The following is a 6098-nucleotide window of genomic DNA, read 5'->3' as shown; positions in this document are numbered from 1 at the left end:
CTCTGCGGCATGGTCACAGGGCCTCTTCCTGTTCTGTTGTCCCGTCATCTCTCTGCCTCCCCTTTTTCCTCCTGAGGACGCTTGTGACAACACTGAGCCCACGTGGTCACCAGGATGATCTCTGTATCTTAAGCCCTTTGACTTCCTTGTGCCCCCTTTTCCCTGGTACCATAGGGAACAAGGACACGGACATGCTTGGGGGTGGTCACCCTTCCACAGCTCCCCGGATCTAAAATTCTACACAGAACCATAACAAGAGCCTCCAAGGGCCGCGCTGCCCACTTAGGGCTCTGCGGGGCTTGGGCACCTCTCTCAGCAGCCCTCGCGGTGGGTCTCCTGCTGCACTGCCACGCAGAGGAGAGTCACTCTGCTGAGACCCGCGAGACTCGTCCTCTCTCTGTGCCTCAGTCCTCAGATTCCTCATCCTCCTCAAAGGCGCTGCCCCGTAGCCCTACTCCAGTCCTGTTCTTCTTTGGGGTCTGGCTTGGAGCCAGAGCGCAGCCAGAGTCCACACAGTGGGGACAGAGTCTGTGAGCCTTTCTGCACCTCACTGCCAGCCCACGTGTGGACGATCCCTGATCACTGTGTTGCCCTTGCACCTTCAAACTGTCAGGGGCTCCGCTTCAGGGGGGCGTGCTTGTTGTGAAAGGTGACACCAGCCGCCCTCCATCTGTGACCTGTGGGCACCACTGTCCCCCCTGCAGCCCACTGCTCAGGAAAGCGCAGGTGACCCCTTCCCTTGGTGAAGGATGCAGTGCAGCATGCAGGGACATGGCAGGCCTGGCAATGGTGAAGCCACTTGTGTGGAGGCGGTGTGGTCCGAGTGCCATCATTAGGAGGCAGTGGAGGAAGCACAGGCCAGAGGGGCAGGTACTCGCTGTGCTGGGACTGACCCCTGTCAGCAGCTCCTGCTGGGCTGGAACCCAAGGGCACCTCTGAGCAGCTGAGGTGACTTCAAGAGGACCGAGTAGGCTCCGGGCAGCTGCAGGTACCAAAATCTCGGTCCACAGCAGCAGTCAGCAAAGTCTGCTCCTGCAGCCCGGTCCTGCCACCACCTGCTTTTCTACACACATGTGCTACACAGCCACACCCCTTCACTTTGCATGGCACCTATAGTAGTTTGCATGCTGTAAGGTGACAGAGACCCTATGGCCCACAAAGCCTAAAACAGCTTCTGTCTGACTTGGTACAGAACAAGTTGGCCCACCTTGGGCTCCAACAAGGACGCCATTTGAGGATGTCCCCTAACAAGGTATATTCATTAGGATTCTCTAGAGGAACCCAATCAATATAAAATATATGTATAATGATACAGAGGGATTTATTAGGGTTGGAGGTGGAAGAATCCACAATGGCCATCTGCGAGCGGAGAGAAGGAGGATCCAGTAGCAAGGTCAAGGCCTGATGCTCACTGCAGCCTCTGGTGCAAATCTGTCAGGAGACTGAAGCGGTGGAGACCAAAGACCTAAGGCAGTGGTGAGGATGAGAGCTCTTCCTTCTTCTCTTTTTACTCCATCCAGGCTACAAGCCTATTGTCTGGTGCAGCCCACATCTTGGGTGGGTCTTTCCACTCAGTTTGTTGGCCTGCCTGTCAGTCACCCACAGACACACCCAGACTTTACTAATTGAGTCAAGTTGACAGTCATGATGACCCTACAATGCTCCAGGGTCCTGTAGAGGCTCAGCCACGTCCTCAAGGCCCCAGCCTGCTGTCTCCATCCTCAGTAGGTTGGTCCCTCATAGAGGAACTGTTGGGTTCATGTCCCAAATGGCTGTCCTAGCTCCAAGACTGACTTCCTTCCATACCACTCTGCTGCAGGAGGAAGGGCAAGCCATCCAGTGGAGGCCCCCCCTCTCACAGTCTAGACCAGGGGTCAGCAAGCAGTTCCACAAAGAGCTAGATGGTAAATCTTGGACTTGGCTGGTCACAAAAGTTCCTGCGTATTCTCTCCACTTGTGTGTGCGTGTGTGTGTGCGCGTGTGTTACAACCCCGTGGCAATGTCAAATCCACTCTTGGCTCACCAGGCACTGCTTGCCAACCCTGGTCCAGCACCTTGCAGTGCCTGCCCAGCACCATCTCCGGGAAGGGAGGTCCCCCAGAGACCACTGACACATGCCAGGCAGCAGGTGCTGCTCTCAGGGAGACCGGCCGAGCTCCGCTTCCCCTGCTGCGGGAGGGAGGCACCTCATGAACCCCTGCCCTGCTTCCTGTTGGCTCTGCCAGCCTCCTCTTCACAGCCAGGCCCACACCGCCCTCATGTGCCCAGAAGGTGAGTGGAGGGCTGGACCCGGGTCCCTGTCAGGGCCTCCAAGGTGAGAGAAAGCAGCACAGCAATCCCAGGCACCGCCGTGTCCCAGCCCTCTCCACACCCTGAGAGAGACTCGTGCCATGCGTGCAGCCCAGGTGCCCATGCAGCCAGGCCCTGCCCTGGGAGAGAAGGGGCCAGGGCCTGCACGCAAGGCAGCAGCCATGCCAGGGAGAGGGAAGCAGCGACTGGTGAAGACGAGAGCTGAGTCAATGAAGGCATCGAGCAGGGGACTCAGATGATCTGTGACTAATACGTCTGGTCAGAACCTGGGGATCAAGGCATCGCCTGAAGGATGAGCCAGAGTTGCTCCTTGCCCAACATGTGTGTGCCTCCAGAGGCAGCATGTGCAAAGGTCCTGGGCTTGGGAGAGTTTGCAACCCCCAAGGCCCTGCACCAGGGCAGCCGCCAGGGTGGGTGGGAGGGGCAGCAGAGGATAGGGTGGCCAGGAGAAGGAGGTGAAGTGGCAGAGGCAGGTGAGGAGGGACAGATTGCCCAAAGGGAGGAGCTTGATCTTCTAGAACCACGGCAGGCCACTGAAGGGCTTATAGTGGGTGGTTTGCTTTGCTTTGCTTTGCTTTGCTTCCAGACGATTAGCAGCACTGTCCTTCCGCTTGCGCTTACGTCGTTGATGCCTCTAAGCCAGCCTGCCAGAATCTCCCTCTGGTTTTGGGGTTAAAACACTGCACCCACCCTGAAAAAGAGCTAAAGTCCCTTTCATTCCCGCTGAGACCCAGCGGAAGTGCCCTTCCGCCCATGCCCAGGCTCCTCTCTGAGTCAGTTCCGCCCCGCCCCATGCCAGAGAACTGTCCTGCCTCTCCATAGTACAGGGACCCAGAATAGCCTGGCAGCGGTGACACAGCTACAGGACTCTCCTACACCGGGGTACAATCGTGCATCCTGCGCCGCCCCTCGCATGTCGCCTCCGAAGCCCTGGCCGCCCAGGTGGAGGCTCAGCCGGAAGGGACAGCGGCGCCCCCTGCTGGTCGCGTGATATACGTAAACGGAAAGTGTGATGCTCACATTTTCCCAATTGGTCCACTGATAGTTTTCTTTACGGATTGACTTTCTTTTTAGAAGACATGGCTAATAGAGAAGAAAAGGCAATGAAGTGAGTTTTTAAAGCTGGCAGATGTCTCCAGATGCTACAGTAGCTGTGTGAGTGCGATCAAGGCTTTCCTCTGTTCTCGCAGAGCCAGTCCTAGGGGGTCACTGTGAGCTCAACCCCAGAGACGTGGGGGCCCTGGGGTGCTGTAACAGCGGCCAGGCTGTGGGCCTGAAGGCAGGAGCGACCCTACTGCAGCTGGGCCCCAGGCGTAATGCTCATGGTGACAGACGAAGCAGCTTATATGACCCAATACCTGCGTGGCCAGGAGGAGGCTGGTGGGGCTTGAACCAGCATCTTGTGGACAGCGAGCCTCCTCTTCTAATGCCACCAAGTGTCACCAGAGCCTGTTGTGACCCTGGATGTCCCACTCCAAAGCCCCTGCCCTTCCATCTACTGCACCAAGAGCTCGAGTTCAGATGCTGGGTTCTCAGGCTCAGGGAGGAGCTCAAGCTGCCTGGCACACAGGCTGCTCCTGTATTGGGTCAGCAATGCAAAGGAGCTCGAAGTCAACTCAGGCTGCTGTAACGAAACACTGCACCCCACTGGCTTATCAACAGCAGGCCCTGGAGGCTGGAGGTCTAAGAGCAGGCAGCAGCGTGGATGGGTTCTGACGAGGTCCATCTTCTACACTGCAGATGGCAGGCTTCTGGCTGTGTCCTTACATGGCAGGAAGAGCTAGCCAGTTCCCCATGCTCTTCTTACCAGGACGCTACCCACGCTCATGAGGGTCCTGCCATCATGCCCAACACCTCCCAAAATACCATGACATGGGGATCAGGGCTGCAACCTAGGAGTCTGAGGGCTGCTCAGACATTCAGCCCACTGCAGTGAGGGATGGTCCTGATGTCCCACAGGGAGGGACGGACTCTGGGAAGGCAGATCCATGTCAGGTTTCCTGATGACCACAGGGTCGTCCCTGGGGGAGTGACCCCAGCTGGGCTAAGCCCCTTAGGGATCTCGCCACAGCTGGCCAGCCTCCTCAGGCATGATGGCTGCCCACTGGAAATGGGCCTTCTCTGGCGGCTCTGTCCAAGTTCTCCTCCCTTACTCCTTCTCGATTTTCCTCTCACCTGTTTTTATTACGAAGTATCTCATACATTGAAAAGAGCCAAGGAAAACACACTGAACAGCGTGTGTGACCACTGGGCCACTGGGCCACTGGTCCCATGCAGCCCCACCATCTGAACTTGGTTTGCATGCCTTCCTCACACCTCTGTAATCTCACTGCATGTGCATGGCTCCCCTAGTGATATTGGGATTGTTGTGCCTGTTTCTAAACCTCCTGTGAGTGGCACCATGCCAAGCCTAGCCCATGCTTCGTACCTTGTCATTCAGCACGGCCTGAGGATTGCCTGTGTTGAGATCTGCAGTCTCCACTGCTGTGAGACGCTCCACCGTAGGCCCAGCTACACCTTACCCACACTCTGGGCACTCATTCAGGTTGTTTTCCGGTTTTCCCAGGCCAACCACTGATGCAGTGAAGATGCCTGTGCCGGTGTCTCTGGCCCACACGTGGAGGAATGGGACTTCAGTCTAAAGGAATGTGTGCCTGCAGCCCCACTCTTTCTGACAATTATTCGCCAACCTGGTTTTCCCAGTTTCCTCTCGCACCAGGACAGGTGCCTGGCATACATCGGGAGACTCTGTCTCAGGAAGCCAAAAATAAACAAATAGAGTAGTTATGGAAAATCATACAGTGGCCTCCCATGTGTCACTATTCCTTAAGAGACTTTAGGTATTTATAACTTTTGGGGATTTTAAGTATACAGTCATCCTTTAGTGTGGATGGAGGAGAGGTCTCAAACCCCTGTGGACACCAAAGCCCAGAGATGCTAAAATCCCTTATATAAAATGCCTCGGTAGGGCCAGGGATGTAGCTCAGCAGCAAAGTGCCTGCCTGGCAAGCACGAGGCCCTAAGTTCAATTCTCAGTACCAAAAAAAAAATGCCTCTGTTAGGGGCCAGGGATTTAGCTCAGTGGTGCCACCGCCTGCCTCGCAAGCGCAAGGTCCCAAGTTCAATCCCTGGTACCAAAAAAAAGCCTCTGTATTCGCATATAATGTGTGCAATCCTCTTGTAGACTTTATATCATGTCTAGATTATTAATGATATCTAATAAAATGTAAATGCCATGTAAATAATTGTTGGATCATATCGTTTAGCCTGTGCATGATCAGTACAGATACAACTTTTTAAAAAATATTTTCTGCCCAAAGTCAATTGAATCTGTAGATGTGGAACTCATGGGTATGGGGTGCCAACTAGATATCCTAGAAAACAATTCTAAATATAGGAAGTGCTGCAGAAATATGGTTTATTTTTGCAGCGGCACTTATAAAAGCAAAAGGTTATAAACACTTTAAAATCAACAATAAGAAACCAAGTTAATTATAAAACATTCACACAATAGACTCTAATGTAGCATTAAAATCATATTTATAATGAGTTTATAGCAATCTGGGAAAAAGGTTCATGCCACATTGTTAAGTGAAGAAGAAAATTGGATAAAAAATTGAAAATATTGGACCATGACTGGCAGCTATAACAATAAAAAGAATCCCAAGTCCTGGATAAAAAAAAAAAATGATACATCAAGATGTTAAAAAGGAATCATTAACTGAAAAATAGTATCATGGGTGATTTTTTTTCTAATTTTCTGAAATCCTCAAATTTTCTATAATAAA

This window comes from Heterocephalus glaber, unplaced genomic scaffold (genome assembly GCF_053883595.1).
Source record: "Heterocephalus glaber isolate CG9 unplaced genomic scaffold, H.glaber_assembly_v1.0 deba00001509, whole genome shotgun sequence".
NCBI lineage: Eukaryota > Metazoa > Chordata > Mammalia > Rodentia > Bathyergidae > Heterocephalus > Heterocephalus glaber.
Note: the sequence above shows the minus strand (reverse complement) of the source record.